This window comes from Gouania willdenowi, chromosome 21 (genome assembly GCF_900634775.1).
Source record: "Gouania willdenowi chromosome 21, fGouWil2.1, whole genome shotgun sequence".
Taxonomy (NCBI): Eukaryota; Metazoa; Chordata; class Actinopteri; order Blenniiformes; family Gobiesocidae; genus Gouania; species Gouania willdenowi.
The window spans coordinates 24,935,617-24,962,314 of NC_041064.1; the positions used below are offsets into that span (position 1 = coordinate 24,935,617).

Consider the following 26,698-nt stretch of genomic DNA (forward strand, 5'->3'; position numbering starts at 1 on the left):
TTTATTTATGGTTTTGCTTTAGCCTTATTATTTGACACCATGGAGATAACATCTCATGAGGATATATGCACTTTAAGGCCTATGTGTTATAAAATCACTCCTTTAAAATAACACCAGTAAATGATATGTCAATACATTCTGAAGCAAAGCAAAAATCCAGATGGTGCTAATATGAGCCAAGGAGAAGCTTTGTAAAGGAATGTGAAGCATTGGATAGAGAGTCAGTGTGAGTAAAACTGAACAAAGAGAAGACATGGCTAAGCCATAAATTAGCATGCTAACTAGCATTAGCTTCTTAGTCCGTTACGTGCATTGAGTACATGCTAAGATATGCAGTCTTTGAACTTCTTCCTTCTGTAATATTAATAAACAACAGTGTTTTTTGTATTTGTGCACATTCAGCAGATAAATTAGTGCTCCAAGTAGGTCATGGGCTACGGTAGCTACTGTATCCATGCACCATATTTTTCTGTAGCTTTAGGGTGTTCTGAACATGAAATCACATGTTAACATTCCATGTGTTGAGATCAACTGTTGTTTTGTCATATTTGGTCATATTTTGTGATATATTACTTACATTTAAATGTGTTTTAACTTTGTGAGGTAACGTAGTAGAAACTTTGTATTAGTGTCAAATTATACACAGTTTATGGTAATTATATAGAAATCAAACCTGAGATATGGACTTAACAGAAAAAGATTAAGAATATTTATTTATGTTTGGCAGTGTCGACTGTGAATATTATATAGAATATTATCATAAATAGCTCATTAACATGTAATAAAAAAAATTCAAATCATTCCAACGAGCCCAGTTTTAATTTGGTTCCCCATTTGTGTGTTTTGTTAGTTCACAGATACGTATGACAAAAATATTACACGTGAAAATGGATTAGGAATTGTATTGATTCCGAATCTGCTTGAAGGGACGTCTAACAAGTTCATCCCAACTCATGTAAACATTTGATTTCATGTTCAGACCCTAAAGCGCTGGTTCTCAAACTAAAGTTCTCCCATTGTCCAACGACAACATTTAGCTTAGAAAGCTATTTAAAAACAACTATAGAGCACAATGATGGAATAAATGAGTGTTAACACACATTTTAAAGAATCTCACTTTGTAAAGAAGTGGGAAAACAAACAGTATTTAATGCAGTGGTTCCCAACCTTTATTTGGATTATGACCCCATTTTGATATCAAGAAATTCTGGCGACCTCAAAGACATTTTTTTTCTAGAATTTTTTAATAATTTTTCAGCTCATATATATATATATATATATATATATATATTACTGCATTTTAGTTGAACAAGATTTAAACTGACAAAGAAGTGAAAGCCTCGAAAATGCTCATGTTGTTTAAGAATAAAAAACAAATAAATACATAAATAACAAATTTCTAAAATCAATTTTAATTTTTCAGAAATTTCAGGCAACCCCTTCTAAACTCCAGGTGACCCCATATGGGGTCCCGACCCCATGATTGAAAAACACTGATTTAGTGGCTCCTCAGTAGATTTCTTTCTATAGTTTTTATCATTTCCTGTCATCTCATGACTCATGACTGACACTTTATTTGTTTATTTCCCTCTCTCTCTCTCTTAAGTACCCCCTGTTGTGCCATCGCGTCCCCCTAGGGTACACGTACCCCCATTTCAGAAACATTGCCCTAAAGCATAAAAAAAGATGGTGTCTCACATGGTTGGGGGTGGGGGTTGTGCATGGATAGCTATCACATCCCATGGCCTAAAGCATGTTGTGAAGGCATTTATTCCCTGTGTAACCTCACACACCTGGATCTCACTTTAAAAAGGATGAGACCAAATAACCTTTGACCCCCAAATAAGACTTAAGCAACACAATGTCAGTCCTCTGACAGATAACTAATTATTGCACTCAACACAGCAGATGTCCAATAACAGGATAATGACGGACTTGATCATTTTTTGCCTAAAAGATTGAGACGCGGGACAAGAAAAAGGGGTTCATGATCAGAGGCTGTGGGGCCCCTCAGGTTCCTGCTGGCTTGGACTCTGGATGTCATTTAACCCAAAGGGGGTCTCTTTCAATCTTCAATCCAGCTTATTAAAGCAAAGAGGGCTCGCCAACATGTGGGTCCAATCCCTCGGCCCTGCTGTAAGGGTAAACATCGGGGCGCATGTGAGTGTGGGGGAGGATGGAGCAAAGACCACCACCTCAATGAGCAGGAATGGTGAGCTGCCCAGGCTAGACCTGCAGAGATGTATATTTAATGACATGTTGTAGAGAGAATGGCAGCATTCAGTTCACAGAGCAGAGGTTGAGGGAATATTTGGATGATCCATGTTTGGAAATGAGGTGTTGTTGGGTATCTGGTATCACCTGGAGAATTCAATGTTTAGCTCAGTTCTGCATTGAGTCTAAAAAATGGATTAAACAGCTACTGTTTGAACACACACACACACACACACACACACACACACACACACACACACACACACACACACACACACACACACACACACACACACACACACACACACACACACACAGAGACAGACAGACAGACAGACAGACAGACAGACACACACACACAGACACACACAGACAGACAGACAGACAGACAGACAGACAGACACAGACACAGACACAGACACACACACACACACACACACACACACACACACACACACACACACACACACACACACAGACACACACACACAGATTGATTTTATAGATAGATGTAAGTTATGAGACTAATGAGTATTTGATGAATAGTTTGATGAACTCAGCACTAAATGAGCAGCAGTGGTGCTGTTGAATGCTGTTGGATGTCACATCCAACACCGTAGACGCTGCAGGTGCAGGTGAGCTGTGCACGGGAGCTACGTGCACTGTGTGCACATCTCTTAAAGTGATAGTGTATCTTTGAGAGCCTTAGTGCTCCGCCCTGTCCCTGAAGCCCCTCCCTCTCTGTATATCCACAGCTTTCTCATTATTAATCTCTGATCAATAAATAAACACATTTATAGCGTGTGGTAAACAGAGGTGATGATACACACGTATATATTATATATTATTACTGATGGTTTAAACAGACTGTGATATCATTAATAATACGCTACACAATAAACATGTAATAAGACAATGATCATATTGTCATTTGTATGGATTTTAAATCATATTAAAACATTTACCATCATATTCTGTTTCATTTCCTTTTAAAAAACCGTATTTAAAAAAAATATAACAAGTTTTTTTGACTCCTTTTTCCTTTCTTTAGATCTTTATTGAGTGTTTTAAAGCATCACTAAATGACTTCTTTAATAATGATGACGTGGTTTCTTGAGAGTGACTCAGCAGATTAAACCTGGTCAGGAGCAGGTTTGACACACAGACTGTGTTACTATGGTAACCAAGGTGTTTTCTCGTTGATGAAACAGCCGTTCCAGTTAGAACCTGGCTTAACGGAGTCGGACTCTCAAGTTTAACCTGGACTTAACCCTGAGCTGGATTTGAAATACCCTCCTGGTTCTTCACACTCCACACTGATAAAGCACCAGTAAACATGACTCAGCACCTTTGATGGACTATATTTGTTATTGAAGTGATGTTGATGTAAATCTCAGCAAACAGTGGAAGGTGAAAGAGAAAAGGCTTTGTAGGAATGGTCTCCAGTGTGTAGGTGAGTCTTAGACAGTGTGTGATCTTCAGATTTATGAAGGATTGAAGACAAATAAAGCCTCAGTCCAACAGACTTGTTCTCCTGTTCAGTGGAAACATGCTGAGATGTTCTACACATGAGCTGAGCTCCAAAGGCTGCTCCACACTCACTGCACTGTGGCTCTGCAGGACATCACCCACTGTTACTGATGTTCACATGATGTTAGCAGAGCTTCCTGTGCTTTCCTCCAGCTGCTCCTCAGCATGTCTGAGTGTCTGTGTCTTCTCCACAGCAGCTTGGAGGGTGTGGATGGTTCCTCTGGAGCTGAGCCTGACTCCATCTTTAAGGTGTGTACGTCTACAAAGACACTAAACCTGTGTCAGTCTGTGATCACTGTACACACACACACACACACACACACACACACACACACACACACACACACACACACACACGTTTAGCAGTAATGAAATGTTTATTGATGGATGATGGACAGAATGCTGGATCACTACCTACTGCTGTTTTCAGGAGGTCTTGGTAGCTTTTCTTCTCCTGCAGCTCAGCTTGTGATGTCCATGCTGAACTAGCAACAAGTTCAGGCTGCTGCCACGCAGAAAACTCATTCTGATCACTTTTAATAAGAGGGCTGTTCCTCTGATACCACACATTTACAGCTTTTTAATCACATACTATGATACATTCTGAAGCCAAACTGGTGATAGCTCAACAACTTGTGTTTTTAATCAACTTATCAAGTCTCCCCGTGACCCTGAAAAAGGAAGAAGTGGGTCAGAAAATGGATGGATTATCAAGTCTATGAACAAAGCCTTTTTCTCTAATATTTGAAATCAGCCAAGACAGTATAAGTAAAGGCGCAAAAACAACGAACGGACATAAGTATACTCAACAAAAACATACATAAATATATATAACCTAAATTTGATTTACATATTGCACATAGGAGAGCGTGACGTAAAATTGTCCAGCATGGGGGATTCATTTCTCATTGAAAGAGTGCAGTGGTATCTGCCCTCTTTAATATCCAGTGCCACGAGCCTGACAGCAGCTGGGAAAAAGCTGTTGTGGAAGCGGGCTCTCTGAGTGCTGATGCTCACAGGCCTGTGGTGTCTCAAGTTGTAACCTGACTCCACCCACTGGAACTGAGTGATGCTTGTCCTTTAAAATGCTCTGTGCTTTTCTCCTGCTGCGCTGTGTGAAAATGGTGTCCATTTATTTAGTTTACCAAAGGTTACATTCTGACAACTGTTCCTGAGAAGACAATAGAAATTATTAAATGATCAAAATTGCGATTCACACAATTGCACCAACTATGATTAACTAACAAATGCTCACAAAAATCCACATGCGCTCCCATCCTGGATAGTCACTGTGTTGCCAATGATGTTTCAAAAGCCTTTATGAATTGTCTTCAATTTTGTGTGAAGAAGAAAAAAACTCACATCAGTTGTAGATTGATGAGATCAACTCAAATTGGACAATGAGGGTCTTATTACTCTACTACACCAACTATAGAAGTACAGATGTTTACTGTTAGCGGTGATGCACATACAATAATAATACAGTGAGGTAGGAAAGCCCATGTTTCACAGTGTAGCAGTAGCAGGACAGCACTTCTATTAACACTGGTAGGAACAATATTGGACGAAGGAGGTTACAGGTCAGACGGATATTATATCTAGGAAAATTGCTATATATACACCAACCTATATACCAATTTGCCCATGTTCTATGTATTTTTCCCCAATACATTTATAACACCTTAATCTTTCCAGTTATTTATAGCAATTCAAGTTGGGCAAGTCCAATGAATAAGTACTAAACAGCCAGAAGTTTCAAAAAATAGATTTGGTTACCCAATAATGTACATTTCAGAATGATACAAATAGGCCTTTTTCAGTGGGTTAACAATTTAAAGCTGTTCTGCAGCAATGAAGGTTGAATCAGCCTTGAAAGCTGGTGCTACTAATTCCTCCAGCTGCTCCTCAGCATGTCTGAGTGTCTGTGTCTTCTCCACAGCAGCTTGGAGGGTGTGGATGGTAGTGTTGTGTTCAAGAACGCACGATCCGAGACCAAGACTTGCCCGAGACCAGAATGCACCGAGACAAGCCGAGACCAAGACCATAAACATTTTTTTTTTCAATTTAAAAAAATCTATAAATAAATAAAATTATGGCAAGGTTCAACAGTTAAATAACATTCTCTCTTTAATTTTAGTTTATTTTAAATACATTTGATGGACAAAAAAGGTGCCTGCAAAAAATTAACTAAAATATTAAAACTGCTACTGATAAATTCACAATTATTCTACATATTTGAAAACAAGATTTTTATGTCAGCTGAATGTACAGCAAATGTTTAAAAGTATTTCTGCCAAGAAATAATGATTCTTGATTCTGATTCTTTGAGTTGTGCAGGTCAACAGGTCACAGAGTTCACAAGATATTTTTTTAGTTTGAAAAAGCCTTTAAACAGGTTATTTTTATTAATTCACTTAGTTGATATAGTTTAATTTGGTTGCTGTAATGTAACTAGGATATTCAATTAACAAAGGTTTCCAACTGTAACTGTAAAAGTGAAACTTTCTGAAATAAAACTACAAACAAGTTGTCATCAGTGTAAAAAACAAAGAGCTACAGGTAGATGTGAAACTAAATAAAACAAACTCAAACCCTGGAAAAGTCATGTAACAAATTAATCAGTAGTTCTTGTTGAGAATTATTATTATTCTGGAAACAGAAACTATAAAAAATAATTATATTGTGAACCTGTTTATATTGTGGGGAACATATTATATACATAAATGTAATTGGAGTCTAAAGACAAACAAAAAAACACCACTTTAAAAATATAATAGATTAATATAAGACCTCTTTACAGTTATTTGACTCATTCTGTGCTAGTGCAACTCTGCGGCGATGACGCGCTGGTGACGACATAAACCAAGATGGCGGCGGCCCGGACTACAGCCGACACTATGTAATAAAAGCCTTAAAAGACATGGATATAATGAAAAGAGTGGATGGACAGAGGCATAAACATGCAGACTTTCACACGGACACACACGGACTTATTAAACACACACGGACTTATTAAACACACACGGACTTATTAAACACACACGGACTTATTAAACACACACAGACCTATTAAACACACACGGACTTATTAAACACACACAGACCTCAGTAAACACGGTAAAAGGAACAGGCTTCACCGCTCGGCTGGCACTAGGACCCAGAAGCAGAGTAAGTGCGTCCCCTATCCAGCCTTCACAGGCTGTAATATCATCAGTTTATCATTTTACCAGTTATTAGAGCTACTGTCTTTACCAGGGAGATAATATTTATTACTGTTGATTGTTTTCTGGAGTTTTACTGGGATTTTTACCGGTGATTAGTTCATTTCTCTCTTGCGCTCCGCGGTCCAAACTGACACCATAGCCACACACGTATGAGTGTGTCACACACGTCACTCAGTCACATTAAGGAAGGTTGTGGTCATTATACAGGGTGGATTAAATAATGAATAAAGGATTGTTTTATCCCGTTCTTCTCCGTGTTATTATCACATTATAAAAAAGTTTAAAAATAGCAGGAATTAGTGCTGGTCTTGAACGGTCTTGACGGAAAAGCCCGAGTCCGAGACAAGACCGAGTCAAAATGCTTCAGAGTCCGAGACAAGACCAAGACCTTTAAAATTTGGTCTCGAGACCATTTCAGATGTTTATAATGTTATCCTGTTTTATTCCTGTTCTATACTGGTTCCCCACTGTGGGATGAATAAAGAGTCTCTATCTACTGACTCTGTACTTGTCATTAACCAGTAGTAATAATGAGAAATACTAACTAGTAAGAATGTAGTAAGTTATCACAATGTTCCCACTCACTTCACTAGTCACTATCTACTATTTATTTTGTCCATATCTTTCATAGCCTTCACTGAAAATATTCCTCTGGAAGCTGAATTACAGAGTGTAGGGCATATACAATTAGGACAATTTTAATTATACTTTTTTAAACTTAAGATATGTACCAGATTTGTTATTTACTAAATATTTACAGCCATTTATATTTGTTTCATTATCTTGAGTGCTCTTTTTATTCCTACTGTTACTGGGACAAATGTTCAGTGATGTGGTGGTTTTCTTGAGAAAATAAGCTTTTAAATAATATATAACATGCCTTGGTAGTTCATATTAAATGAAACTGTTCAGTGCAATATTGAAGTGTTTTAATGTTTTTTCATCTGCCTTAAATGTGTCAACTTGTTCATTAAAACGATCTTTGTTTTATATCTTTATATAGTGCCTTGCGAAAGTATTCGGCCCCCTTGAACTTTTCGACCTTTTGCCACATTTCAGGCTTCAAACATAAAGATATAAAACTCTAATTTTTTGTGAAGAATCAACAACAAGTGGGACACAATCATGAAGTGAAACGAAATTTATTGGCTATTTCAAACATTTTTAACAAATAAAAAACTGAAAAATTGGGCGTCCTTAAGTTAATACTTTGTAGCGCCACCTTTTGCTGTGATAACTGCTCTTGGGGTTTGTCTCTATCAGTTTTGCACATTGAGAGACTGGAATATTTGCCCATTCCTCCTTGCAAAACAGCTCGAGCTCAGTGACATTGGATGGACAGTGTTTGTGAACAGCAGTTTTCAGTTGTTTCCACAGATTCTCGATTGGATTCAGGTCTGGACTTTGACTTGGCCGTTCTAACACCTGGATATGTTTATTTGTGAACCACTCCATTGTAGATTTTGCTTTATGTTTTGGATCATTGTCCCAGTCTCAGGTCTTTTGCAGACTCCATCAGGTTTTCTTCCAGAATGGTCCTGTATTTGGCTCCATCCATCTTCCCATCAACTTTAACCATCTTCCCTGTCCCTGCTGAAGAAAAGCAGGCCCAAACCATGATGCTGCCACCACCATGTTTGACAGTGGGGATGGTGTGTTCAGGGTGATGAGCTGTGTTGTGTTTACGCCAAACATAACGTTTTGCATTGTTGCCAAAAAGTTCGATTTTGGTTTCGTCCGACCAGAGCACCTTCTTCCACATGTTTGGTGTGTCTCCCAGGTGGCTTGTGGCAAACTTTAAATGACACTTTTTATGGATATCTTTAAGAAATGGCTTTCTTCTTGCCACTCTTCCATAAAGGCCAGAGTTGTGTAGTATACGACTGATTGTTGTCCTGTGGACAGAGTCTCCCACCTCAGCTGTACATTTCTGCAGTTCATCCAGAGTGATCATGGGCCTCTTGGCAGCATCTCTGATCAGTTTTCTCCTTGTATGAGCTGAAAGTTTAGAGGGACGGCCAGGTCTTTGTAGATTTGCAGTGGTCTGATACTCCTTCCATTTCAATATTATCGCTTGCACAGTGCTCCTTGGGATGTTTAAAGCTTGGGAAATCTTTTTGTATCCACATCCGGCTTTAAACTTCTCCACAACAGTATCTCGGACCTGCCTGGTGTGTTCCTTGGTCTTCATGATGCTCTCAGCGCTTTAAACTGACCTCTGAGACTATCACAGAGCAGGTGCATTTATACGGAGACTTGATTACACACAGGTGGATTCTATTTATCATCATTAGTCATTTAGGTCAACATTGGATCATTCAGAGATCCTCACTGAACTTTTGGAGAGAGTTTGCTGCACTGAAAGTAAAGGGGCTGAATAATTTTGCACGCCCAATTTTTCAGTTTTTTATTTGTTAAAAATGTTTGAAATATCCAATAAATTTTGTTTCACTTCATGATTGTGTCCCACTTGTTGTTGATTCTTCACATAAAAATTACAGTTATATATCTTTATGTTTGAAGCCTGAAATGTGGCAAAAGGTCGAAAAGTTCAAGGGGGCCGAATGCTTTCGCAAGGCACTGTATATCTATGTACATTTAAATGCTTTTATATTTAGTACATTTATAACTCAAATCACTCTCAAAATTGTGTAGGAAGTTATTGTCTCTTTAAAATGGACACATACTGTTCTTACATCAACTTTATATGTTTATTTCCTCTGATGTATTATTAAAAAACATCCCCAGTGACAGGAGGTGTCACCACCTTGTTTTCTTTACACATCTAGCAGCCGAAGAAGAAGCGGTGGGCATTCTTGTTTCAGATAGGGGGTGTTCCCGTGATAAACGGAAATGCCCATTTTTGGCCGCAGATGGACGATATTGAGTTTTATGGGGTATGTTACTAATCTAGATTACCTCTTATCTAACGCTAACTTCCAGGATTTAATCAGTGTGTCCTGGACTACAAAGCTAACGTCTTACAGAGCTAAATCACCATGGTAACTTATGCTGAACGGCTTGCCTGCTCAGCACCAGGTTTTCCTCTGTCTCAGATCTTAGTGAGTGATAAAGTCAGAATATTGATGCAATCCTTTCATTTACTGATGACATCATTTAGTAAAGATATAGATTTATATCAGATAGACTGATCTACAGTCAGTATGACAGATCATATGCACAGACGGGTGAAGTCATATATTAATTCAATGAATGAATGAATTTATGACCTCACTCATCCACACATACAGATCTAGACACAGGCTTCATCAGCTGACTGTGAATGTGTAAAAGCATGAGATTATTTATGATATTAATCCATTAAATGTGATATTCCATCTAATAGATTAAAATCATAAATAATCTCACACTTTTACACATTAACAGTATCAACAGCTTCCTGTCTGGGTTCTTTCATTCCTACCTTTTCTGTAACAACTGTGTTGTTTTTGGTCTGAATTATGGATTTTAATTATTCATCATTTTAAACTTCAGTAACACCTGACCTGGTCAGACCAGATTATGAAGTGGATCAGATCTGAGGGAGTATAAAAGCTCCGCCTTCTGGTGCACTGCACTATTGTTGCTATTCACAGTCATTATGGATATAAATTCATGATATTTATTTAATCAATCAATCAATAAAATGTTATTCATAAAAATAAGCTCCTTTCATACAGTAAGTATAAGATCATAAGATGTTCCTCCTCTGCCAGTTTTCTCCATTGTAGTGATTGGTCAGACGCTGCAAGCTCCACCCCTTTCATGTGAATGTGCACGTATCCAGACTGAAAACACTTGGCTATAATTAGCGTGTTGTTATCGACCTTCGTAGGACAGCTTCTCTCTGACAGGGAGTGTTTGGTTAGTTGAAGCTAACAGATTAATCCAGGATATAATAATCTAGACTAGTAGCATAGGGCCTTAGTGTCAGACACTTTGTTTATTTGTTGAATCCATAAATAATAAACCTTGATAATGAAACATTAACCTGTTCTCTAGCGCCACCATCAAGACTAACTTTCACTTTTACAGTTAGTGGATCTGGTGAACATTCATAGACATATATATTTACTTATTTTTATCTCTTTACATAATGATAATAATAGAGTCAAAGCGTGAACAGAAACAATTATTCATTCACACCAGTCATACTAGTGGTGGTAAGCTACATTGTAGCCACAGGTGCCCTGGGGCAGACTGACAGAAGTGTGGCAACCATTTAGTGCCTACAGCCCCTCTGACCACCACCATCATTCATACACAGTTCATACACATTCCTATGGAGTTATTCACTATAAAGTTTCACTCCTCTTTTAACAGAGTTTTATTTATTTATTTTTTACTTTATGGGTTTTTTTATGTTTTTCAATCAATCAATCAATCAATCTTTATTTGTATAGCGCCAAATCATAACCAATGGTATCTCAAGGCACTTTACAGTAGAGCAGTCTTAGGGACGGACTCTTCATTTTGTGGATACACACATATGCATATATACTTATATACACATACATATGTATCCCACACCCAACATGAATTCATCATGGCGGCAAGGAAAACCTTCTGTTAAGCAGCAGGAACCTTGTGTGGATCCCATTCCTATGATGAACAGCCATCCACGTTATGCTGTGTTGGGTGTGTGCAGAGAAAAGGGTGGAGACAGAGCCGCTGAGTCTCTGTAACTCCACACTGAGGATCCCACGGACCTGCAAGACAAAAGCCAGAAGGAGTACAGGAGCAAACACACAAGGGAAGAAGCAGACATAGAGGGAGTGTTTGAAAGAGCAATGGGACCCTCTCCGGTCCCTCTCTAACCTAAATGACCTCTCTCTTAACGCCCTCTCCAACCGAGCATGCCAGACCCCCCCCCCCCCCCCCCCCCCCCCCCGGCAGTCTATGCCTATTGCATCTTAATTATGAGCTATGAGCTGGTTCCTAACTAAAAGCTTTATCAAAGAGGAATGTTTTGAGCCTAACCTTAAAGGTAGAGAGGGTGTCTGCCCCCCGAACCGTGGTTGGTAGATGGTTCCAGAGAAGTGGGGCCTGATAACTGAAAGCTCTTCCTCCTATACTACTTTTAGAGATGAATGGAACAACGAGTAGTCCAGCATTTTGAGAGCGTAGTGTTCTGGGGGATTGTATGGCACTACAAGCTCCTTGAGATAGACTGGTGCCTGTCCATTTAGGGCTTTATAAGTGAGAAGAAGAATCTTGAATTCTATTCAATATTTTATGGGAAGCCAATGCAGAGAGGCTAATACAGGAGTAATGTGATCTCTTCTCCTAGTTTTAGTCAGTACACGTGCTGCAGCATTTTGAACCAGCTGAAGTGTCTTAAGCGACTTGCTCGGGCAGCCTGCTAAAAGAGAGTTACAATAATCCAGTCTAGAGGTAACAAAAGCATGGACTAGTTTTTCGGCGTCGCCCTGAGACAGGATAGATCTGATTTTAGCAATGTTACGGAGATGAAATAAGGCAGTTCTTGAAGTTTGTTTTATGTGAGAGTTGAAGGATAAGTCCTGATCAAATAGAACCCCAAGGTTTCTAACAGTTGTGCTTCGTGCCAGAGTAATGCCATCTAGGGCAGTTAGGCTAGCATAGGTTTCTCTAAGGTGTCGCGGGCCCAGTACAATGACCTCAGTCTTGTCTGAGTTGAGAAGAAGAAAATTTTGGTCCATCCAGGCCCTAATGTCCTTTAGACAGGCCTCAAGTTTAGATAGCTGATTTGTCTCACCTGGCTTCATTGATACATACAGTTGGGTATCATCAGCATAGCAGTGGAAGTTAACAGAGTATTTTCTCATAACATTACCAAGGGGGATCATATAGATACAGAAGAGGATTGGACCTAGCACAGAGCCCTGAGGAACCCCGTAGCTTACTTTAGTGTACACAGAAGACTTATTATTCACGTGTACAAACTGGTACCTATCAGATAGGTAGGACTTAAACCAGTTTAGGGCAGTCCCTGTGATTCCAAGTAATTTCTCTAATCTCTCTAGTAGAATATAGTGATCTATAGTGTCAAAAGCTGCACTAAGATCTAATAAAACCAGCACTGAGAGTCGTCCTTCATCTGAAGCCCAGAGTAGATCATTAGTTACTTTAACTAAAGCAGTCTCTGTGCTGTGTTGAGCTCTAAAACCTGACTGGAAGTCCTCGAACAGGCTGTTGTTTTGAAGAAATTCACAGAGCTGAGCTGCCACAACTTTCTCAAGAATCTTTGAAATAAAAGGAAGATTAGATATAGGCCTGTAGTTTGCTAAAGTGCTGGAATCAAGAGTAGGTTTTTTGAGAAGGGGTTTGATTACAGCTACTTTAAAGGACTGTGGCACGTAGCCTATTGATAGGGATATATTTATTGTCTCCAACAAAGATGGGCAGACCAGGGGAACAACTTCTTTAAACAGCTTAGTTGGGATCGGATCTGAAAGGCAGGTCGATGGTTTGGAGGATGAAATAATAGAGTTAAGTTCCTGAAGTCCTATATGTGTGAAACAGTTTAGGTTAGGCCTATTTACATTTAATGGTACAGCAGGCCCAGGTGAAGGCAGGGAGTGGCTAATTTTATCTCTAATCTTGTGAATTTTATCGTTAAAAAATGTCATAAAGTCCTCACAGCTGAGGGCTAGAGGAATCATGGGCTCAATAGAGCTCTGACTTTGTGTTAGCCTGGCTACAGTGCTGAAAAGGTACCTCGGATTATTTTTATTTTCTTCAATTAGTGAGGAGTAGTATGCAGATCGACTATGTCGTAAGGCTGTCATGTATTTACTATGGCTTTCTTGCCAAAGTATTCGTGACTCCTCTGTTTTATTGGAGCGCCACATTCTCTCTAATTTACGGGTTGTTTGTTTGAGTGTGTGAGTTTCAGAGCTAAACCACGGAGCTTTCCTCTGACGTTTAATAGTTTTTTCCCTCAATGGGGCAATTGAGTCCAAGGTGGATTTTAGTAGACTAGCAGAGCTATCGACAAGCAGATCCAGTTGAGAGGGGTTATAATTAATGTCATAGTTATTTATTGGATGGTGCACTGAGTGTAAGGCAGCAGGAATGGCCTCTTTAAATTTAGCCACAGCACTATTGGACAGATTTCTACTCGTAACTATTTTATTGCACAGTGCAAGGTCCTCTAGGATAATGTTAAAAGATATTAAAAAGTGATCTGATAGCAGAGGATTTTCAGGGTAGACTTTTAGTTCATTAATATCAAGGCCATATGTTAGAACAAGATCAAGAGTATGATTTAAACGATGAGTAGCTTCATTAATAGTTTGAAAAAAGCCAACTGAGTCTATTAGGGACATAAAGGTTGAGCTCAGGCTATCACTATCTTTGTCCACATGGATATTAAAATCTCCTACTATCAGTATTTTATCAGAACTGAGGACTAAGTTTGATATAAACTCAGAGAATTCTGATATGAATTCAGAATAAGGGCCTGGAGGACGGTAAATTATCGCAAATAAGACTGGCTGGCAGGTTTTTGATTCGATATGAGATAAATTTAGAACCAGGCTTTCAAAGGAAGTGTAATTGGCCTTTGGTTTAGGATAGATTAGGAGAGAGGAATGATAAATAGCTGCTACACCACCTCCACGGCCTATGTCTCGTGGCATATGAGTATTTAAATGACTGGGAGGAGTGGCTTCATTTAAACTAACATATTCATCTTGATACAGCCATGTTTCAGTTAAACAGAATAAATCAAAGTTATTTTCTGAGATAAGGTCATTTACTAGTAGAGATTTGGATCTCAGTGATCTAATATTTAATAGAGCACATCTAATGGTTTTATGTTTTGGTGTTTCTAGATTTGAGATTTTAATTTTTTTCAGATTTTTATAATTGATAGCTCTTTTATTTGATTTTATGTTAAAATCATTGTGAAATATGGGTCGGGGGACTGACACCGTCTCCATAAAATAATATTCATCACCATCACAACAGTTGTCATGGCGATGAACACAGCTATCATGATCGCAATGGGAGGGTAACTGTCCTAAGGCAAGCGCAGAGGGGCGTGGAGGACTCCCCCTCTGTAACATGGTCTCATTCATGAGATGTCATAACAGTGACTGTGCCATGTTTTCTGATAGTCGAGATGCTCCCTCCAAAGTAGGATGGATTCCATCTCTTCCTATCAGGTTCGGTTTTCCCCAGAAGGATCTCCAATTATCAATGAAGCCCCTAACAGGAAACAACTAATGCGTTGTTTCCTGTTTTTTTGTGGTTGTTTTTTGTGTGTGAGGGGTTTCACATGTTTGAAAATGAAAAAATTAAATATCAGTTTTACTTTATAATGTCATGTATCAACTCTGTAGGTGTGGAGATGTAAAGTCACACACACACACACACACGTTTTACACCAATGTGTGTAATATGTGTTCATCACAATGAATAAATATCATCATGATCATCTTATGTTTAATTAATTGTATCAAATTAAGAAAAGTCATGAAATATGAAGCAAAAAAAAGTCTATTATTTGTTGAGTGATAAACATTGAATGAGGTCAAATTGACCCCAAGAATAATAGGATGGTTAAAAGGATTGCTGCGACCATAAATGGTCAATTGGAGGCGTGTCTTAATGTAAATGATCCTGAACATGTGCTAGCTTTAGAACAGGTGGGATGAATCAACACTGCTGTGTGTACGACCTCTGTCCACACGCTTCATAAATACTGATTCTTTTTGTACTGGTGCACATTCTACATTTCATTGGTCTGAACGTATTTAGAACCAGTTCTATGAACGGATCAATAAATGAGGCCCCTGGACCATCAGGAAGACAACCAGCAACCTTCTTTATGTGGACTCACTGTGGGTCAGTAGATGGACCTCCTTTGAAGTGCATGACTTTGTCCATGGACTGGTCACTTCTAAAGGACACACAGCTGACACACACACACACACACACACACACACACAGTGTAACACTGATGTACAGAGGTGTGAGTGCTGAGCTCTGACGTGGTCTCACCTCTGATCTTCAGTCTGGATCTCATGTTGTTCCTTCACCGTGTCCTGATCCATCTCCACGTCATGAGATGATGAGCTGAAAATATGAGTGTGAGACAGACAGCGCTACCTGAGTATCATGGTATAGAGTGTAAACACACATTAGAGAAGATAAAAGATGTCAAAGCTCTGAGTTTCACAACAAATATCTGGAGCTCTGAAGTTTAACAGCACACTGACTGGATGAGAGTTAGTGCTACACACTGTGATGATAATGCTAAATGCTACATGCTGTGATGCTAACGCTAAATGCTACACACAGTGATGCTAACGCTAAATGTTACACACTGTGATGCTAACGCTACATGTTACACGCTGTGATGCCAACGCTACATGCTACAAAATACTAAATTTCATTTGGTCGCATCTGTGCGAGGGCTTAGGATGACCTTATTTTGAAAATCCAAAAGGATGAAACTTCCTCGTCCTCTCTAAGTCCTCCTCCTGTGAATCAGGGTCAGACACAGACACTACACATGCCACGATGTCCCCAAACACACAGCTGCTGCGTCACCAACAGTCAGGAGAGACATGGTCCATGCTGCGTTCACAGATACTGGGACAAACACACACAGCTGCTGCGTCACCAACACTGGGGACAGGCGTCAGAGCCACGCAGAGCAGCAAAGCACAGTTGGGGCGCAACAAGCAGACGCAGGGCAGGGTAGAGCGCGATAAGCTCACCGAGCATTGTGACGGAGCGTATGTGGGGCGTGCTTATTGGACCTGTGGTGGGGGGGGGAGCGAGGAAGAACGAGCCGAGTGTGCCGAGCGGAGTAGAGTGTGCATGCACAGCACATACACGATTCCACACCAAAGAGGAGGACCTCATCAGAATCGGCATCGAGGGGCCAGAACTGATGGACTATGATACCAGGCCTGGGTTAGGAGACCCCACTATCAGAGCTGGACCCTCTGAATTGAATACCATGGGGTGAAGCAATGCAGATGTTGGCTATGATACTGTTAAGTTAATTGAAGTACAGCTTTTCTGCAAAATCAATTAAAAAAACAGAATACATGCTGTCATTTAAAACAGCAAAGCATAACAATCCTCCGCTTAACAAAAAAAAAAAGCGCGCGACCAAATTCTGTGCTGGTGCGACCAACTGAGAAAGTTAGTCGCACCAGTACCACCACTGGAAAAGTTAGTGAAGAGCCTTGTCTATTGGTGTCTCACTATGAGGAGTTATCCTGGTTGGATGCGTTATTAATGGTAAAGGCTCTTGATCTACATTGAGTTAATAAATTACTTGATGTTATTGTTTTCTTTTAGGTTTAAAGAGTCAATGTTGAAATCATCATGATATGTTACTGTTACTGGATAAAGTTAGCAGATAAAATCAGCCTTAACCACAGTTTCATTAATGCCATTCATCCAACAATGCGGAATTAGTGAAAATATTTTTAAACGTGATTTATTTTGCTGTAGTAAATTAAATTAAATTAATGAATGAATTAATAATAATAATGATAATAATAATGATTAATTAATGCCTGAAAATGTGCCTGCAGAATTACTTGAGTTTACTTCACACACAACTCAGTTTTATCTACCCACATAGGTTACATATCTTCATTTTTTTTTTTTTTTTTTAATCCAACAGTAGCTTTTCAGTTCTGTTATTTGTGAAAAAGTGCAAATGAAGTATTTGAATATGATTACCTCACAGATTTTGTTAAAGTTATTATCCTGATTTATTTAGTTCACTCCTGCTGACTTTGACGAACCATTTAATTATTGAATTAATCTTGGTATAAGTGCATAGTAAAAATCTGCATCAAAAAGCAGATAAACTAGTTGTTTACACTAATCTTTAAAAGGAATTTACATCAGGAAAAAAAAAATATTCATGGAAATACATAAACATATATTGTAAATACACATACATATGAGGGTGTACTGTATACATATTGTAAATCAATGCCGTTATTGATGACAATTTACCAAAAATCCCTGTTATGTCACCCACCAACTTTTCGCAACATTTAGCAACAAACCACATTTAAAAAAGACACTTGTGACTAGAATTACAGCAATATTTTTATAATTTGTGTTGAGTTTCTTCTCTTAAAAATATAATGTCAATGTTCAATCTAAATGTTAAAAATAAATATCAATCTAAACTTTTAATCTTAAATCTCAATGCACATCTAAAGCTAAATGTTGAATCTAAACATTAAATGTTAAATTTAAATCTAAATTTCAAATGTTTAATCCTAATCTAAATTTTAAATCTAAATGTTAAATGTGAAATCTAAATCCTAAATATAAATGTTAAACCTAAATGTCATGGGTGAAACTAAATATATAGCTAAAATGCAAATTCACCAAAAGCACCAAAATAAAAGGAAATTTAAATGTAATATCTAGAAATAACATTTAGATTTAGATTTATCATTGACATTATCTTTTTACGAGAAAGCAATTCTCACAAATTTCACAAATATTGCTGTAAATCTGGTTAAAATGTTTTTTTTTGTTAAATGTTACAAAAAGTTGCTGATTCATTTAGCATGCACAACTTTACAATTGGCACCCATACATCAGTGATATATTTATGTAAATGTTTGTTTATTGTTTGAATCAGGAAGCCCTGTGGAGAGAGGAGAGAGAGAAGAAGAAGCTGACAGCCCTGCAGGACAACATTTCAGGCCTCTACGGCTCCTTAGACGTAGTTTGGACAGTAAGACATCATTATTTTATGACATGTTAGATATTCTATAGAACATTATTCACTGATGCATTGCTGGATGTTGTGTTGATCACTTGTACTGGGTTGTGTTTGCCTGGTGTTGTCTCAGGGACATTTGCAGCCTGTGGTTTGGTGCTTCCTGTTTCTGCTCTATCTAGGCTGTAATAAACTGTCAGTCTTACACAGGAAAGTGTGCCTCTGTTCATGTGTGCTGTTTATCTTTATCAGCTTCCAGGATCCTGTAACTGTAGTGCATGAAAATAAATTATCATTTACTTTTGTGTTTGTATTGTTAATGTGTTAAAGCTGTTTGATTTTGTGTTGCTTCTATTTGATACAGCAAATGTTCTGTGTGTGTGTGTGTGTGTGTGTGTGTGTGTGTGTGTGTGTGTGTGTGTGTGTGTGTGTGTGTGCCCTTGTGTGCGCAGAGTAGATAGGTTGTTTTTTTTTTGTTTTTTTTAAATATCTCGATAATTTCAAGCTATATCATGATATGCAATATATATCTGGATATTTTGCCTTTGCCTTAAGATGTTTCTTTGATGCATAAAATTGAACCAGAATGGCAATACCTAATATAGATATATTAATGTTTTCTCTGTGACCTAATTGGGGTTTCCTCTAACTAATATAGCATAACATACCTGTTTTTCAGAGACAAACCTTTAAAATAAGGTCAGTCAGTTAAAGCTACATGTCTAATGTCACACAGGGACCTTATTAATATAAGTGTAGAGAATAATATCATAATTCATTAAATAAATGATGTGTATTTGTGCACATTTTAAAAACAAATTCAGCTGACCAAAGTGCTGTACAGTTTTTTTTATTATAATTAATGATCAATTGTTAGGGCAAAATATCCAGATATGTATCGTATATATGATATAGCTTGAAAGTATCGAGATATAAAAAAAAAAAAAAAAAGAACCTACCACTGCATGTTTCACTGTCTACTCTGCGATGGCCTTGAGAGGACTTTCCCTTTAAGGTCCCTATGGTAACCATGGTAACGTAAGGTCAGAGGTGAGTCAGACTTGCCTACTTCCTGATTTGTACTGAGCACATGGACATAGTTTAATGTTACATTTCTGTTACCATCCCCTGTGTAACGACTAATAAGCAGTGTTTGAGGTTCCCCTGTATACAGTAAACGTACAGTGTGATGGTAACCAGTTGTTTTGAGTTCTGTTTATAACATTATTGACCCACAGACACCTCTGGATCTATACAGCACACACAGTGTTTTACTGAGCATCAAAGACTTTCTCATTATGGGGACCATGTCCTTAGTAATATGTTAGGTTACTGCTTTGGTAATCTCACCCCACTTTCATAAGGCACAGCACCACAGTAAGATAGATAGTAAGAGCAGAATAAAGCATACTGGTGGCTCTACGGAAGAAACTTTTAAGGTTACGTGAATTATATCAATATTACAATATAGTCCTATGCTATATCTCCTAAATAAATATATTGATATTTATTAAAAACTTGATATATCGCCCAGCCTTAGTTCTGTCTCATACATTTTCCAACAGTCTGCTACATTACAGCAACCATTCTTTTCCTTTCTAACCTCCACAGTCTCACTGCAGAGAAGATTTGCTGAAAAGTAAAATCAAGACTCTGGAGTCACAGTTACATCATGTCTACATGCAGGTGAGCAGCAGCTGCTAAAGAAGCAAAGAATCCATTTCTGTGTAAGTGTAAGAGTAGATGTTGCTCTTTACCTTTGTTTGACACTTTCTGTGATGTCTCTCTCCTTCCTCAGAAGTGTCTCACTGACAGCGTGTGACGTGTAAGCCAGCTTACACTTAATGTCTGAAAAAAAAACGTCTAATGATTAGTGCACATGCAGAAGTGGTGGAGACCGCCCCTATTTAAATGATTCTGACGCACTGAAGACGTGCACTCGTCATTCCCTTGGGTTTTTATGCCTTATTAGCTCATGGAGTGACATTTCCATAGGTTTTAACACCTCTAAACCTTTAGTGAATCCACCCCTAAGTTTCTCAGCTGCAGAGATAATTTGGAACAACTTTTGGAATCATTGGCAGATAAATTAAAGGAACTGAAGAGTTGGTTTGACTCAAATAAACAAAACAAAACGTATAATATTTGGAAATTGGACATAAAACTGACTAAAGAAATGAATAATAAAGACCATAAAAATAGAGAAAGTGAATGAAATAAAATTTCTGGGAGTCATAATAGACAATAAACTATCTTGGAAGTCACAGTATACAGTACATTGCAGCCAAAATAACGTCAATTGCAATATTACAAAAAGTCTTTTTAAATCAGTCATCACTATACACCTGTTCTGTTCCTTTATTCTCCCATATATAACTTACTGTGTGAACATGTGGGGTAACACATATAAAACAAATACAGACTTAATATTCAAATGTCAGAAAAGAGCAATAAAAACAGTAAAAAAAAAAAAAGCACATGGAGAGAACCATCAAACCCACTTTTCATCAAACTGAAGGCACTGAAATTCTAGAATTTGATTGACCACAAAACAATTCATATTGTGCACAAAGCAAATCAGAATCAATTACAATTACAAAGCCAAATTTCTGAACTCAGTTACAATCAATTATCATTACGACAGCAACATAATTTTTTCAGTTATAATTCTGATTGTAATTGCATTGTAACTGTAATGAATAATGAATTGTAATTGTAATTGAGGTTCCAACCGTGGCAGCAGCAGATGTTTGACAGCAGTGGATTCACATGGTTGAGTCAGTGTGTGATCAGAGTGAAGCTGCTCATCAGACACTCACTGATTCCTCACCTCACATCAGCCTTTTCAGCTGCTGCTGTAGAGAAGAAGCTGCGCCTGTGTGTGTCTGTCACCAGCTCACAGTGTGAAAACATCAGAGTGACATTAGAGCGTCCAACCTGCTCACTAACACTGCTCTAGTCTCATGTTGAAAAGGGGAAGATCACTTCTGCATTTCTGTTACGGCCCTCGCCGTTACTTAGTGTTTAGTTTGTGTTCTTGTTGTTTGTTTGCTGCCTGGGGTGTTTCTGTAACAGAGTGGGATTTCCTTTCAACGGAACAGTTGATGATGCTCTCCAGGATTGGCTGCCAGCAGGAGGAGTGGTGGGCCACCCTGATTGGCTGAGGAGGATTACACCACTTTTGAAAAGTCCAGCGGAACTGTCAGTGGAGGTTCACCAACCTTGGCAGCAGCAGCATCTTTGTTCGTCTGGAAACTCTGTCTCCGAATTCGTGTTAAGCTAAGCTTGTTATCTTTATTATATAGTGCACTTTACTTTCCTTTCTCTGATATTCTGAGTTCCTGCGTTTTATGCAGTTTTTCGTTGTTTGCCATATTCTTGTTTATTGTATGTTTTACCTGCTGGGCAGGACTCTTTTTGTTAAAGAATAAATTTGTGTTAATTGTGGAACCCGTTGTCGGTGGTTTTTGGAGACTGAGTTTTATTTTTCGATTACGTTTTTATGTTGCATCCTGGAGCTCCTAGACTGGGGCGTAACAATTTCCTGGAACTCGTGAGCGTCTGCACGTCTTTATAAAAAGTGTCATTCACCCTGGTTGCCATGTTTCGCAACTGCTGTAGATAAACCACAAAAACAAGGAAGTGCAGACTGTGTTAAAACTCAAGCAAAGGGGAAATACACTGAGAGATCAACTATAGACAACCTTTTATAAGATTAAGTTGAACAATAGTACAACAAATACAAATCTTAAGGTAGTTATAGGTTGCATCAGAAATAAAACCATCAAATCTCAACAAACGCAGAAAATATTGCATTGAATCTCTGGAACTGGAAATTTCAGCACTTGAACAAGAAATATTAAAAGCAGAATTTGTCATACACCGCACAAGGCAAAATCTTTATATGAACAGTGCCCAACCCAGCCGTTTGCTGGCTCATAAACTACGTGAAAATGATAATCTAGCAAACATATCAGTGATCAGGACAAAAGAGGAGGATATATCATTAGATTCCATGAAGATCAATTGTACATTCCAACAATTTTACCAAAACCTGTACAAATCAGAAGTGTCCCATAATGAAAAATTCTGTTCTGGATTATTTAAGCCATTAAAACTACCTAAACTGCACCAGGAGACCAGATGTCAGTTAGAAGCTCCTATTACTTTAGATGAACTGAAGAACGCTATTAAATCAATAAACAGAGGGAGATCTCCAGGCTTGGATGGTTTACCTCCAGAATTATATGAGGCTTTTGGGCCTCAGCTGGGTCCTCTGTTGATAATTATATTTAATTTTTCTATGAACAGGCTCCTTCTTGAACAGGACAAACCAACTGATGATTGCTCCTCCTATAGACCTTTAAGTTTCTTGAACTGTGAAGACTTATTAGACGTACAGTATATGAGGTGTTACATACATGATTCATTATAAACACTATGTATATTTATAATAGTATTATTAAGAAAAGCACAATGACAGCTTTGTGATACATAACACTAATGTTTTAATGAAAACATAAACCAATTGTCTCATTCTTCTCTATCAACTATTAATTTTACATTAAATATATAGTAGCATCATAATGAACTTAGCATGTAAAAATAAAACATGTTTCATTTACTATAAATATCTACTTTTTATAAACACGTGTTATCTCGTTCAAATCATATAAAATGACAAACTTTTCTAACTTTTCTGTTGTGGTAAATATGTTGTGTGAGAACAAAACTATTTTCATATTAAACTTGATGTAATTGATCCTAAAACATGAAACTAAATATGACCATAATGTCATAATTTAATGTAAAATTAATAGTTGATAGAGAAGAATGAGACAATTGGTTTATGTTTTCATTAAAACATTAGTGTTATGTATCACAAAGCTGTCATTGTGCTTTTCTTAATAATACTATTATAAATATAAAATAGTGTTTATAATGAATCATGTATGTAACACCTCATATACGTCTAATAAGTCTTCACAGTTCAAGAAACTTAAAGGTCTATCGGAGGAGCAATCATCAGTTGGTTTGTCCTTCTTCAATAAAACAGAAATGATTTCAACATTGGAACTAGTTGAGAAGGAACCTGTTCATAGAAAAAGTTAACATAATTATCAACAGAGGACCCAGCCTCTAACTATGCTACAATAGTTAGAGGAAACCCCAATTAGGTCACATAGAAAACATTAATATATATATATTAAGTATTGACATTCTGGTTCCAATTTATACATGAAAGCATCATTCTAAGGCAAGGGCAAAATATCCAGATATATCGTATATCGTGATATAGCTTGAAAATATCGAGATATTTAAAAACAAAAAAAGAACCTACGTATCACTGCATGTTTCACTGTCTACTCTGAGCGCGCACACACACACACACACACACACACACACACACACACACACACACACACACACACACACACACACACACACACACACACACACACACACACACACACACACACAGAGAGAACATTTGCTGTATCAAATAGTAGCAACATAAAATCAAACAGCTTTAACACATTAACATTACAAACACAAAAGTAAATGATAATTTATTTATTATTAAATGATTATTTATTTATTTTCATGTCCCTGAGACAACACCAGGCAAACACAACCCAGTACACGTGATCAACACAACATCCAGCAATGCATCAGTGAATAATGTTCTATAGAATATCTAACATGTCATAAAATAATGATGTCTTACTGTCCAAACTACGTCTAAGGAGCCGTAGAGGCCTGAAATGTTGTCCTGCAGGGCTGTCAGCTTCTTCTTCTTCTCTCTCTCCTCTCTCCACAGGGCTTCCTGATTCAAACAATAAACAAACATTTACAGAAATATATCACTGATGTATGGGTGCCAATTGTAAAGTTGTGCATGCTAAATGAATCAGCAACTTTTTGTAACATTTAGCAAAAATGAAATATTTTAACTGGATTTACAGCAATATTTGTGAAATTTGTGAGAATTCTTTTCTTGTAAAAAGCTAATGTCAATCTAAATGTAAATGTTAAATATTGAATTAAAATCTAAATGTTAAGTTTAGATATTACATTTAAATAAACAGACCCATGACATTTAGGTTTAACATTTAGATTTAACATTTAGATTTACCATTTAGATTTAACATTTAGATTTAACATTTAGATTAGGATAGAACATTTTATATTTAGATTTAGATTTAACGTTTATTATTTAGATTCAACATTTAGCTTTAAATGTACATTTACATTCAAGATTAAACATTTAGATTGATATTTATGTTTAACATTTAGATTTAACATTGACATTATATTTTTAAAAGAAAAAACTATTACAAAGTCTTGACAAATACTTGACTTTTTGGAATATTGCAATTGACGTTGTTATTTTGGCTGCAATGTACTGTATACTGTGACTTCCAAGATAGTTTATTGTCTATTATGACTCCCAGAAATTTTATTTCATTCACTTCCTCTATTTTTATGGTCTTTATTATTCATTTCTTTAGTCAGTTTTATGTCCGATTTCCAAATATTATACATTTTGTTTTGTTTATTTGAGTCAAACCAACTCTTCAGTTCCTTTAATTTATCTGCCAATGATTCCAAAAGTTGTTCCAAATTATCTCTGCAGCTGAGAAACTTAGGGGTGGATTCACTAAAGGTTTAGAGGTGTTAAAACCTTTGGAAATGTCACTCCATGAGCTAATAAGGCATAAAAACCCAAGGGAATCAGGAGTGCACGTCTTCAGTGCGTCAGAATCATTTAAATAGGGGCGGTCTCCACCACTTCTGCATGTGCACTAATCATTAGACGTTTTTTTTTTTCAGACATTAAGTGTAAGCTGGCTTACACGTCACACGCTGTCAGTGAGACACTTCTGAGGAAGGAGAGAGACATCACAGAAAGTGTCAAACAAAGGTAAAGAGCAACATCTACTCTTACACTTACACAGAAATGGATTCTTTGCTTCTTTAGCAGCTGCTGCTCACCTGCATGTAGACATGATGTAACTGTGACTCCAGAGTCTTGATTTTACTTTTCAGCAAATCTTCTCTGCAGTGAGAGTGTGGAGGTTAGAAAGGAAAAGAATGGTTGTTGTAATGTAGCAGACTGTTGGAAAATGTATGAGACAGAACTAAGGCTGGGCGATATATCAAGTTTTTAATAAATATCAATATATTTATTTAGGAGATATAGCATAGGACTATATTGTAATATTGATATAATTCACGTAACCTTAAAAGTTTCTTCCGTAGAGCCACCAGTATGCTTTATTCTGCTCTTACTATCTATCTTACTGTGGTGCTGTGCCTTATGAAAGTGGGGTGAGATTACCAAAGCAGTAACCTAACATATTACTAAAGACATGGTCCCCATAATGAGAAAGTCTTTGATGCTCAGTAAAACACTGTGTGTGCTGTATAGATCCAGAGGTGTCTGTGGGTCAATAACGTTATAAACAGAACTCAAAACAACTGGTTACCATCACACTGTACGTTTACTGTATACAGGGGAACCTCAAACACTGCTTATTAGTCATTACAGAGGGGATGGTAACAGAAACGTAACATTAAACTATGTCCATGTGCTCAGTACAAATCAGGAAGTAGGCAAGTCTGACTCACCTCTGACCTTACGTTACCATGGTTACCATAGGGACCTTAAAGGGAAAGTCCTCAGAAGGCCATCACAGAGCAGACAGTGAAACATGCAGTGATAGGTTCTTTTTTTTTTTTTTTAATATCTCAATACTTTCAAGCTATATCATATATACGATACATATCTGGATATTTTGCCCTAACAATTGATCATTAATTATAATAATAAAAACTGTACAGCACTTTGGTCAGCTGAATTTGTTTTTAAAATGTGCACGAATACACATCATTTATTTAATGAATTATGATATTATTCTCTACACTTATATTAATAAAGGTCCCTGTGTGACATTAGACATGTAGCTTTAACTGACTGACCTTATTTTAAAGGTTTGTCTCTGAAAAACAGGTATGTTATGCTATAATA

General features: G+C 37.5%; 2 long non-coding RNA genes across 2 annotated transcripts; one reads left to right on the forward strand and one right to left on the reverse strand.

Moving 5' to 3' along the window:
- Nucleotides 1–15,971: 15,971 nt before the first annotated feature.
- Nucleotides 15,972–21,729, reverse strand: LOC114454794 (uncharacterized). The gene is made up of 3 exons (XR_003672622.1): nucleotides 21,497–21,729; nucleotides 20,424–20,514; nucleotides 15,972–16,031 (listed from the first exon to the last, which is right to left on the reverse strand). It is a non-coding gene; the product is annotated as an uncharacterized LOC114454794 (long non-coding RNA).
- Nucleotides 16,800–22,113, forward strand: LOC114454798 (uncharacterized). The gene is made up of 4 exons (XR_003672627.1): nucleotides 16,800–16,928; nucleotides 18,586–18,681; nucleotides 20,278–20,352; nucleotides 20,465–22,113. It is a non-coding gene; the product is annotated as an uncharacterized LOC114454798 (long non-coding RNA).
- Nucleotides 22,114–26,698: the final 4,585 nt, after the last annotated feature.